The sequence below is a fragment of the Puma concolor genome, chromosome C2 (assembly GCF_028749965.1).
Source record: "Puma concolor isolate L17-30 chromosome C2, mPumCon1.1.hap2, whole genome shotgun sequence".
Lineage (NCBI taxonomy): Eukaryota > Metazoa > Chordata > Mammalia > Carnivora > Felidae > Puma > Puma concolor.
The window spans coordinates 85,125,729-85,138,329 of NC_141675.1; the positions used below are offsets into that span (position 1 = coordinate 85,125,729).

Sequence of the window (12,601 nt, forward strand, 5' to 3'; positions counted from 1 at the left end):
ATAGTCAGCCAGCAGAAGTGATGCTGGTGTTGCCAAGATGAAGAACCAGGGAAAAGGAAGAGAGTGGAGGCGCAGGGTAAGGAGCCAGAGTCATACTCACTAAGTCATGGAGAGGACTTTTGAAGATGGAACTGAATGTCCGTTAAAGCAGATTCAGGCTGGTGCCTCAGAATGATGCTTGGGCACTGTTTTTTAGTGTTCCTTTCAGATCACTCCCTTCAGCATAAGCCAATGTCATGGTATCTCCCATCTAAAAAGAATCCACCGTTGACCCCTTTCATCCCTCTCCATCTTCTACCTCAGTATCTTATTCGACTGACTGTAGTTCCCAAATTCACACCACCTCTGCCCACGTTGCCCACAGAATATGAGGGTCGCTTCTCTGCCACAGAAGCCTGGGGAGACCCAGAGGATGGTGCTTCATATGAACTTCTAAATCACAAACCACTGCACCTGCTGTTATTGTCTTTATTGGCTTAAGCATTGAAAGACTAACTTAGAGCCAAGGGCAGAGGGGAAACACTGTCCTCTTTTCTTCCATCTTTAGGGGACCTTACCCACCCTTCAAGACCTCATGTGAACATCTCCTCTACTAGGAAGCTTCCCTGACTTCACAACCAAAACAAACTTCTCACTCCTCTGGACTCCACTATCCCCTTGTTTCCAGCAGGAAGGTAGCGCTTTTCATGTTCCTCTTGGGTGTCCCTGGGTACGAGTGCTCCTTGAGCACAAACCTAGGTGCTCCTCATAGGAAGAACCACACAGTGCCTTCATCTTTGTGGGTACTCGACACCCACCAGCCTCTGAGGATCAGTCAAAGGAAGACCTAGGTTCTTTCTCCTACTTATTCCTTGCGGGTTATTATGCAAGACTCAATCTCCCTAAAGTTCAAAATGCTCATCTCCAAAACAAGGGCAGAAATGATCTTCACCCTGCTTACTCAAATCCAATGAGACGAGTGGTGGTGAAAGTTTTGCAAGTCCTAAAGAGCTGTAGAAGTATGTGCAGACGGTTCTCAGTGCCTACCGCACTGTTCTCAGGGAGAGCCTGTGGACCCGGCCTAAGATGTAACAGCATTACATCCATGCGTGTTTCTGCTTCTACGGTCTAATTACAAACTGTGAGTTGGCCTTAACCCTGCATACTGATGCCAGATGCACCTGCCAGATGCCTGTGTGGATCCCTCCTCCATCCAGGGTACTAACCTCACGATGGCACCTGTAGATTCACATGAGATGCCTAAAAGTTGCAACAGGAAGGACAGAATTAGAGCCATTTTCTTAGGCTTCCTGCAAGGTTTATTTTGGTGCCCACCCACAGGGCACTGGGGTGTGAAGCAGTTTCCTTTCCCAAGCCATTCATTCATTCATTCACTCACTGTTCGGTACCCTCCCTCGTGTAAACAAGCAAGAATCGCAGAATAAAGAGCGATATGAGCACTGACAGGCCTTTGCAAAGGCTCTCAGGGGAGCAGATCTCCCTGCAGAGGAGAAGCACCTATGTCAGACTCCGGGGGCGGGGTGGGGGGGGGGAGAGAAGCTCCCTATGGAAGATGACACCTGAGCTGACCCTTGAAGAAAGGATGAACCAGATGCCCTTGAGGACACTGGGGAGAGCCTTCCCTGCCGCAGGAACAGCTCGTGCAAAACCTGCAGGTGAGCCCCTGAAAGAACAAGTTGTTCAGAGCAGCTGGAGTATATAGGCTGAAAGCGGTGTGCGGGCAGAGATAAAGCCAGAGCAGGATACGGTAGGAGCCAAGCCCTGGCTTAGGAGCTATGCAGAAAGATGCTTGAAATGCCACCGTTAAAACTTGCTGGCGGCTTAGTTACCCGGAATGGGTCTAATCCACTGCTCTTCCTCTTTCACCATTCATCAAGTGTCCCTAGCCATCTGCCTCTGGCCACAGACCAGCAGGAGCCTTGGCTGGGCCGCGTGCAAGAAGCCCAAGCCCGGAGCCAGGCCTGGGAAGATGCCTCCAGCGTAAGCAGGCTCAGCTGCTGCTGCCAGGGCATCCGAGCGGGGCCCAAAGACTGGCCGGGAGACCAGCAACCCACGTTGCTTCCCAAGCCTTTGAGCCCTTCCCTTCCGTGGTTAATTTTCACTTTTCATAAAGATGTGTTCGTTTAGGGAACCAGGAGGAATGCCTGATGGGGAACACATGCTTCCCCAACGGCGGCCGCTTTGATTCGTGCCCAGGCGAGGCTGCACACATCTTGCCGCCCCGAGCTTGCGTCGCGTGCCGGGAGCCCCCTTGCCACATGAAAGGCGCAGCGCTAGTCCCCTTCCCTGAGGGGCAACTCTGGAGAGTGGCCGAGGCACCCCCTCCCCCGCACAGCAGGCGCACACTCGTCTTCCAGCAAGGGGCCTGGGGCCACACAAAGGAAATGGCAAGACCGTGAGTCACCCAGGGACTCTGCAGCCGCCTGGGCTGCAGGCCCACAACAGGACCTTTGTGCTGAGCTCCAGGAGGATGAGCAGGACAGGCTGCAAGGAGGCACACGTTTCAAGGCGCTGAGTAATGCTTGGGACAGGGGAGGACCCTCGGCTGGAAGCAGACCGACTTCCGGGCCCCCACCTCTCTCCAAAGGCACGGGTGGGGAGACATCTGTCACACCCCCGTGAGGGTGCATCCTGGTTTGTGGAAGTCTGTCTTCTTCACAGTGGTGTGAGGGGTTTGAGGCCCGGAGCATATCTGTTTAGCTCCCCAGACCTACCATAGCCCCTAACACAGCCTTGAGTTTTTGCGATGGATGGATGGATGGATGGATGGATGGACAAATGAATGGAATCACTCATCCACACAAATACGTGTGAGGAGCTGTCCCAATGCCCTCATTTCACAAATGGGGAAATGGAAGCCCAGAGTTGGGAATGGACAGAAGCCACGTCCCACAGTGGATAAGTGAGCCCTAGAACGTGGGCACCATGCTGCCGGGCCTGCTTTCCTCCACTGGGTAGGGAACACCTGGTGGGGCATGACTGATGTATGGGCAGAGGTCAGGGTGAGAACCCAAAGACAGCCACAGAGGACAAGGTCGGGTGGTAGAACTACCTGCAGGGTGAGAGAGAGAAACCAGAGAAATAGGAGGCAGGGTTCCAGGCCTTAAGGCGACCACAATGTCGGCCTAGGAAGTTCCTAGGGCTTATACAATATGGGGAAAGAATCGGCATTTGTCTAGCACCTAGTGTATATCAGGCATGGTTATTTAATCTTTACACAGCCCTGAGGAAGGCATCATTACGGATGAAGAAGGTGACCGGGGCCTCGTCTCTCTGCGACAGTCGTTGCCAGCTCCATGAGGATCTCAGGAGTGGCGGTCACCTGGTGGGCCCCTGTGTGACAGGACCGAGTTCTCAACCCGGCAGACCTAGCTATTCCGTAATGTCTGTGGCCTCGGAAGGGGTCGGTGTTTCAGGACTAACTCGCATCAAACTCACACTCCGAGTCCAACATGTTACAAAGAGACTAGGGTGCCGACGGTCTGAGCTTTTTCTCCCTGCGAGAAGGTGAGCACCAGGAGGCAAGCAGGTTGCCTGGGGACACGGAAGCAGACCACAGGCTTAGAGCCCAAGCCGGGGAGCTCTGATCACCGAAGGCCCTTGTGTCCACAGTGGGGTGGCCAGCCACGAGCTGCACATCTGAACTCCCGAGGCTACGTGTGCCCTGGCCAACGTGTATAGATGTGGCCTCCCTCTGTGGCCTTTTCTTCCTTAACCACCATGCCAGCCACACTGGCCACACTCCTTACATACAACAATCTTCTTTCAGCAGATTTCACAATCCAGCGAAACAACAGATTGGTGGAAAAGTTCAGACCAGCAGAAACAGCCACACTCTGGAGACCACACCCTGGATGCCCTGCTGAGATTCAGAGCGCCCACAAGTCTTTGGCCTCCTCTCGACAGACGGTGGCATAGGGCAGATGCTGTCCTCACGTGGCAAGAATCATTCCCTTCCCCTGGCCTTTTCCAAATCCTTAACAAAAGCTAATTTTAATTGAAGGACGAGGGCACCGGACTCCCACCCTCTCCAAACTTCCTTAACTACCCAGTTTAAAGAGGAGGAGTTTAGAAGACGTTCAGTAACTTGCCCAAAGTGACAGAGCTAAGAATTGATGGCATAAAGATTCAGACCCACTGTGTTAGGTACTCTTCCCCTTAAGACTATTAACCAGAAGGCTTGCTAGGCACCAGGCACACGTGCTCAGAACTTCACACGTTTCTTCACATAATCGCCATGGCAACACGAGGAGACTGCTCTTGTCTTCGTTTTGCAGGTGAGGGTTGAAGGGCAGAGCGGTGAAGAAACGTGCCAGAGCCACAGGGTCACACAGCTATTAGATTCAAGAGCCAGGTTTCAAACCAGTCTGTCTACCTCTCCACCCAAGCCCTTGGCCACCCCACTCCACGGCAGAGCAAAGCCCAATTTCTGCAATAAGTCAGCCCCACGGTACCCCCCGGGTGCCGCCCTGGGGAGAAGCAGTCTGCCCTCTGAGTGACGAGGAAAGGGAGCAGCAGACCGGTCCTGGGCTTACCAAAGTCCAGGGTCACACCCTCCACATTGTCAGTCTAGGGATTAGGTTTGTATCAGTTTCCCAGAGAGAAACAGGTTCAGGCGGCCTGACTTCGGATGACTCAACCCCCAGGGGTCTGAGCCAAACCCAACTAATTTGATTCACCTGTAAGATACCTGGGCCAGGAGGTTGTGGTCCAAAACCCTGGCTGTGCAGTGAGACGCAGCTGAGTCCGAAACTCTGTCCACCATGTCTGAGCCCTGAGACTTTGGACATGTTACTCACCCCCTTTGAATCCTAGTTTCGGCCTCAGAAAATGGGGGAAATAATGCCAACCTTGCCCAAGGACCGCAGCTTAAGCAGATGTGTGTGAAATTCTCAGCATGGTGATTGACAGTAGGAGCTCAATAAGCGGTAATGCTTCTGATTTTCATTATTATTGTTTGAACACTGGGCTTGGCCTCCTGATAACCCCCACCCCCACTCAGTGGGAAGGTCACATTGTGGGAAACAGATCTGAGCCCAGAAGGTTGTTAGGTGAGCCCAAGTAAGAGGGTAGGGCCTGAGCTCTCAGCCCAATAGAGGGACGAGGTGCTCCCACCCTTTCCTCCCAGCGATAGGGCATTTCTGTTTGTACGGCCACCCAGTGCTGGTTTGTACTCGGAGCCCCCTCTACTCCCAGAGTTGCTCCTCATAACAGAGTCTCCTGTCTGGGTACTTCCTACCCACTGAAAAACAGCCCGATGCCACCTCATCTTCACAGCCCCTGGTGGGTCAACTCTTGTGCCCCCTCCAAGGCCCTGGCCAAATACACTTCCCAGCCTCCCCCCACTCCACCCTGCCAGGCAGAGGGAGAGCAGTCACATGCTGATCATGCCACATGCGCAGTCCAGGCCCTGGGACCTAACAGTGGAGGGCACAGAGGCGGCTCTTCCCTCTCTGGAGCTTGCGGTCTAGTGGGACAATAATCAAAGCGAAGAAATAAACCAAATCATTCCAGCTTCTGGTAATTACTAAGAGGGAAATAGCCGGTGCAATTGATAGACACTAACTCTGTGGGCGATGGGGTGGTCAGGAAAGGGCTTTCTGGAGAGCTGTCATTTACCCTGAAGCTGGAAGGATGAGATGAAGTGAGCTTTGCCAAAAGCTAGGAACAGAGGGTTCCCGGCATAAGGAACAGTTCTTCCCTCCCAAGGAAGGAAAGAATTTGGTGTGTTTCTCAACGATCAGAAAATCAGGCTGGAGCAGATGGAAGGGGTGGGAGGAGGCGTGGCAATCAGATACGGGCAGAGTCCTGACTCCTGTGTGCCTCCAGCCGGATGTGCGAGAGCGGCAGTAAGGCTTGCTATTTATTGAGCAGCTAGTATGTGCCAGGCAGTGTGTAGGCACTTTCCATACACTCTCTCGCTGAATCTTCATTCTCCCTGCCGCCCCTCCCAGGACACGACATCCCTACTCGTGCTCTCACCCACGTCTTGCCGTACCATCAGTATTTCTCTGCGGCTGTTTCCCTGCCCACTCTCCCAGCCTCCCCCCTCCCACCCCCCTGCGGCCCACCACTAGACTGCAAGCTCTTCTGTAAGCCAGCTTGGGACCCCAGCACACAGCACTGGAACAGGGCGCTCCCGTGTCTGTGGTGTTGTCAGCATAACTTGGGCAGTTGCGGTTTAAGGGGTCAGGAGCAGACATTGACGCATTTCAGATGAAAGCCTGTGATGATTTAAGAACACCTTAGCTGCCTCAGTAGCACGCTCAGCTCAGAGGTATTATTCAGGTCAGCTAGTTCCAGAATGCTTTACATGAGGGGCGGGTCTCACCTGCCTGCCCCCTGAGGGAGTGGGATGGTCTAGATAGGTCACGTGGACCACGCAGAGGGCGGCAACGAGTCTGTACCATTCAACTCATCATCACTGAGCACCTGCTATGGCTAGTCCCTGTCGCAGATGCTCTGTTGGACATAAAAATGAGTGCAACGTCCTGTGCCTCCAGTCACTACACTGCAGGGCTGACTGTGCGCAACACCTTCACGGAAGGACAAGCAGCACGGTGATGGGGAGGTGACCGACACAGCCGGGGCCGGATCACAGAGCGCCTCGAATGCCAGGACTTCTGCATGTAAGTAATGGAAGAGGAGGGAACCCAAAATGCAGCTTTCATTTTTAGTCTTTTTTGAAAGCAGGAAGTTGTAAACAGTTGTCTTGGAAGGGCCATTCTGGGAGAAAGTGAAGAAAACACCCAAGAAAAGGGCTTGGAACAATGAGCAAGAATTGTGTCAAGAGAGAGGCACGTGTGTGGGGCACGGAGAAGTTCACTTCAGCCCTGGTGTGAGCAAGCCCCGGGGCTGCAAGAGAGGGAGGCATCCGAGCGAGGTGCTGAGGTACAGGTGGCAGGGGCGAGGGAGGGGCGTGGGGGGACGGGGGCCAGACTGTTGCTGCGGAGATGTCTGTCCATTTCCCCAGACTCCAGAAACACCAGACAACTGAGATATCACGAGGAATGGAAAAATACTGGCCTTGAGTTAGGATCGGGCTCCAATCCCATCTTTGGCACAGATTAGCTGTGCAACTTGGAGCAAGTACTTCGTTCTCTGAGCCTCTTTTATCAACTAAACAATGGGGATGCCAACCCACAAATCTTGGATTGCAAGAGAGAAAAAAGATGAGTGAAGACACTTTTTCTGGAATCTGAGAAGCCAGGGCCCTTCTCCAGGTGGTCCGTCCGTTGGTCAGTTTACCGAACAGACACTTCTACCCGGAAAATCAGTCACATGCTTTTCTGTCTGACTTGGAGGCAATTTTGGAATAGAACAGCCAACTGTATGACTGCCACCCTCACACTGAGCGGGGAGGACAGACAAGCATAAGGACCCAGAGGATAGAGACTACACCTCAGGAAGACAGAGAGAGAGAAACTCCCTAGGGATAATTATTTCCTCTCCATCCACAGGTGTACAGAAGTCCACAGAAGATACCAGAAGTCCACAGAAACCATGAGCCTGGGCTCCCACAACACGAGCTGCTGGTTTATTTTGGGAAGTGACACCAAGAAACAGGAGTGAGAAGCTGGGGAGAGTAACCAAGGAAGGGGAGGAGCCAATGCCAGGGTCAGGTACTGGCTTGGTGGGTCTAGTGGAAAACCTGCAATGGAAACCAGGGACCCCTAATGAGCTCCGAAGGAAGGGTACGTACTTCACCACTGGCTCTCACTGATCACAAGATGCCCCCTGGGTGGTTAACTCCCTCCGGCTTCCAGGGTTCCACAAATGTCAGAAGGGCAAAACAGCTTTTCTCAGGCACTCCACCTGGGGGTGGCAAGAGGAGCCCTGGGCAGGAAGTGAGAGAAACAAGGTGCTGGAAGCAGTTGTAGCTGGAGGCCAAGGTCTGGCTGGAATGAAAGGTGGGCTGAGGGGTGCTTGGGTGGCTCAATCGGTTGAGCTTCTGACTCTTGATTTGGGCTCAGATCATGATCTCACGGTTCATGAGTTCAAGCCTGCATCTCTCCCTCTCCCTCTCTCTCTCTCTCTCTCTCTCTCCCCTCTCCCTAAATAAATAAATAAATAAGTAACTTAAAAAAAAAAAAAAAAAAAGATGCTCTGAAAGGTGTTCCATTCATCAAGTTAGAGAAGTCAACTCTTAGCAAACAATGACGGACCCGCCCAGTCAAACCTGGACTCCCAACTCAGAGATGGAGAACTGGTCTAGTTTTATGTCTAATATTTTTGGAAGATTCTGGAAAGATAATTTAGAAGAAAAGGAAGGAAGGAACTAACGAATGAAGGAACAAATGAACAAAGGAAGGAAAATCGCCAGAATTTCAGGCAGATGCAAATTTGTCATCTTCTTCCTTTGTAAAGAAACAAAAGAGGGGTGCCTGGGTGGCTCACTTGGTTGAGCTTCCGACTTCGGCTCAGGTCATGATCTTGTGGCTTGTGAGTTCGAGCCCCGTGTCGGGCTCTGTGCTGACAGCTCAGAGCCTGTGGCCTGCCTCAGATTCTGTGTCTCCCTATCACTCTGCCCTAACCCACTCACATTCTGTCTCTCTCTCAAAAATAAATAAACATTAAAAAAAATTTTTTAAACAAAATAAACATAGAGTTTTCTTTTTGTATATTTAACTGCGGACTAATTCATGCCTATAATAAAATATTCAAGCACTTAAAACAGAATATACAAAAGTATGTTTTTCTCCCATCCCACATCTCAGTCTCTCACCCCAGGGGCAATTACTGTTAAAAGTTTCTTATGCATTCTTCCAGAAATATTTTATGCATAAGTGCGCATATCTGTATTTCCTGTTAAAAATCACAATTTAAAACACACGCACTGTGGACCTTGCTGTTTTCATTTTCTTCTACTTCAAGGGTGGCTTCCTATGAACATATGTAAATCTAGCTCATTTAAAAAAATTCTTCTGTAATTCTCTGTTAGAAAGCCTTTCATAATTTTTTGAACTGGTCTTCTTTTGATGGACAGGTAGTGGGCTTTTATTATTATTATTATTACTATTATTTGTTTTTCTCATGGTTACAATGATCTGCTGAATATTCGGTGTGTGTCCTTCTCTGTCCACACCTGTCAGAATATTTGAAGGATACGTTTTTACAAGTGAAATTAAAAAAAAAAAAAACGCAGTTAAACTTTTAGTAGAGATCGCCAAGTTGTTCTTGAAGGGTTCTTGCAGATTTGTACTCCTATCCCAGAGAGGAGACAGTCTGTTCCTGTCTCCACGTTCTCAATGCTTTGTGACATTTATACATCCAGTAGGTAGAAAAAGGAATCTCCTTGTTATTTTAATTTGCATCTGTTTAATTATGAGTGACAGTCAACGTTTTATCCAGTACTTATAAGCCATTTTTTTTCTCTCTCTCTCTGGCACCGTTTAAGAGCCAAAATAATGAACATATGCATGTTCTGTGTAGAAGCTATGCCTGAATGAATCACAATTAATCTAAAACCACTGGATCTGCAACAGACATGGTGCCAGATGTGGGATGACAACGGGCGGGGGGGGGGGGGGAGGGGGGGACAAAGACGACACAGCCCCTGCCCGCAGTACTTACAGCCCTGGTGAAAGGCATCCAAATAACCCAGCAATTGAAATAATGTGCTTAGTGTCACAAGGGGAACTAGAAAGTGCCACCCAGCAGAGGTGAGTCATCTGGCCTGCACCTTTCAGAGGAATGAGGGGGGATTTAAAAGTTAAAAAGACAAAGGGCAGCAGGACAGCAAGTGTGAAGGCCCAGGTGACAGTCACTTTAGATGAAAGAAATTCCGAACGGGTGAAAATGGGGGGTGGGGCTGGGGGAAGAAGAACGACCAAGAACCAGCCCAGCTTGCCAGGGACTGAGGAGAAACACAGACTTCCTGTGCTACCTGCAAGGAAGTCCCTGGCTAATCCACACAGGTCGTGCACCCTAGGGGACGGAGGCCATGTTCCAAGGACTGCTTATTAACTGGGTTAAGGGTTCTGAATTTTACCTTCAGGGCAATAGTGAACAATCAGAGTTTTCCACAGGGAAGTGATACGTTCACATTTACTTGGCCCGAGGTTCTAGTGTTGTAGAGTCTGTATATAATTTGAAGGGCGTGAGTGGGGGCGGTGTGGCAAGGCTGGACCAGGCCATACAAGCTGGGGGACGGTTCTCAGTATTACCTGTAAGACAAGGTGGTGGTGCCTCACACCGGATCGAATCAGAATATTGAGGGGGAGGCAGAGCTGTGATGGACTTGAGGACTTAGGAAGTAAGATCAGCAGGATTTAGCAGCTGATATGTTGAGGGCCTTGGGCATTGGTGCTCATGTTTTCTGGGCCCAGCAGGGGGCTGTAAGAGCAGCAGTCTGGGGGGGCCTGGGGAGGAGGCCAGGGGCCTGAGAGACATCCACGTGGTCACCTGCAGGAGGCAGTCTACTATCTGAATCTGCAGTTCAGGACAGAAGGTCAGGATGGAGATGAAATTTGCGACCATGTAATCTTAAAAACGCTAACTAAAGTAGGGCCCCTGGGTGGCTCAGTCGGGTCCGACTTCAACTCAGGTCATGATCTCACGGTTCGTGGGTTCGAGCCCTGCGTTGGGCTCTGTACGGACAGCTCGGAGCCTGGAGCCTGCTTCCGATTCTGTGTCTCCCTTTCTCTCTGCCCCTCCTCTGCTCTCGCTTGCTCAGTCTCTTTCTCTTTCTCTCTCTCAAAATAAACATTAAAAACAAACAACAAAAATTTTATATATATATATATATAACACGCTATGTTTTTTGTGAGAGGGGCACAGCTACACATAGGGCCACAGATCTGCAGGGACCAGTGAGCCCAAATAAGCTGATGGGGGCCCGGGGAGGGAGGCAGTCCTCTCACCACAGCTACCGGTTTGCTCCTGCTCTATCCCCACTGAGGCCAGAACATGGCTGACTTTGAGGAGTTCACGCATGTACTTTTCACCGCCTCCTAAGGAAGGCCTGGGACGTACCAGGAAGGCCTGCCCATCAGAGAAAGTCATTGCCCTCTTTCCCGTCAGGTAGAGCAAGATCCGATCCTTCAAACATGCACAGCACGGTAGCCGTTCACAGTGGCCGTCTATACAGCATTACCTTGTTGGGGACAAAGATACTTCGAAGAACCTGGTCACCTGCTAATCACCTTACGTACTGCGAGGCTCAGGAGGCAAAGAAGAGTGAGACTCCCAGCCACCCTCGAGGGCCCTACACAAACACCTTCCTCACTGTGCCAGGCCAGACACCCATGCCAGGCCTCAGTGAGGATGCCTGCGCTGGGTTGCCCTCCTACACAGACACCCTTCCCCTTCCACTTGGGCACCAACACCAAGCACTGGGACACCCTTTGCATAGACACCTCAGGTTCTGACACCTGCATGAGGCCACCCTCGTATACAGAACCCCCCTCACTTCACTTAGGGTCCAAGCCTCTGTGCCAGGGTGGCCCCCCTCAAGAGACCCCCCCCTCCCGTGGCAGAAGCCTAACACCCCACACCGGGCCTCCCTTCCGCAAGGATACCTTCCTCACCACACTTGGGCTCTGACACACATGGGGCCACCCTCCCCTGTGGACTCCCTCCCCACTCCACATGGGCCCCACCCTCACAGTGACCCGCCACCCCCTGTGTGAACCTCCTCCTCCGTCTTGCTCTGGGCCACCGGGGCCCCTCCCCATTTGGGTGCAGACACCTACCTTACTCCATCTCACCTAATGGCTTCTGGACAGAATTTTCTGAAAAAGAAGGGAAAAGGAGTCCCAAATCCCCCAGGATTACTGAATTCGCCAGTTCAGCGAGGTCTTTGCTGGGTCCCACCGGGGCTCCGCTGCCTCCTATCTCATTTCTGTGCCATTTTTGGTGGCCTGGAGCTCTTTGAGGGCCGAAGCCTGGTGGGCCCTATTGGAAAATGCTCGCTGCTCACTGCTCTGTGTCCTCACTCTGTGCCCAGAGGTTCCAAACAGTGCTGCTTTGGCTCCGTGTTTTAGTTTGGAGTCCAACACTTTGGCGGGGAGTTCCTCGAGTGGCCCTGCTTGTGCCGTCCTCCCCCATCAAAGCTGGCGACAAATACCATGATGCAGGTACGACCCCTCCCCTCTTCCAGCTTAGAATTTATACCACCAGACCAAGCTGGCAAGGCCCTGATCCCTATCCTCTTAAAATAAGTAACCTCCCATGAGGCTCCTAAGGCCCTGGCAAGAACAGACTTGTTGCCCATTGCCACACACTCTAGACATTTCTAAACCCCAGCCATGGGCACAGCGTGGGCTCACACTGGACCCACTTTAATTATCTGAACATTCTGTTCTTAGACTGTGTCCCTCTGCCCTCAATGTGCTCCGTGGACAGTGGGTCCTTGTTTCGTGACGCAGCCATCGACTAAAACCCTTGCAACGATGAGGGTTGAGGAGCTGGAAAGTTTTGTGGCCGAGACAGACAAGGGCCCAGCTGCTAAAATTCAAGTCCCACGTGCAACCCCAAAGATAGCCTGGAGCTCGTTTCCCTCCCACTTACCTTAGCCTGTAGCCAGCCTGGAGGAAGTTAGAAGCTGTTTTCTCATTTTATGATGAGATAAGGAAGAGAGACAGAGAGGTTTGTCAGACTC

General features: G+C 51.6%; 1 long non-coding RNA gene across 1 annotated transcript; it reads left to right on the forward strand.

Moving 5' to 3' along the window:
• The first annotated feature begins 1,524 nt into the window (after positions 1–1,524).
• LOC147577371 (uncharacterized) lies at positions 1,525–8,551 on the forward strand. Its single transcript, XR_015240211.1, has 3 exons — positions 1,525–1,655; positions 3,222–6,629; positions 7,461–8,551. It is a non-coding gene; the product is annotated as an uncharacterized LOC147577371 (long non-coding RNA).
• Positions 8,552–12,601: the final 4,050 nt, after the last annotated feature.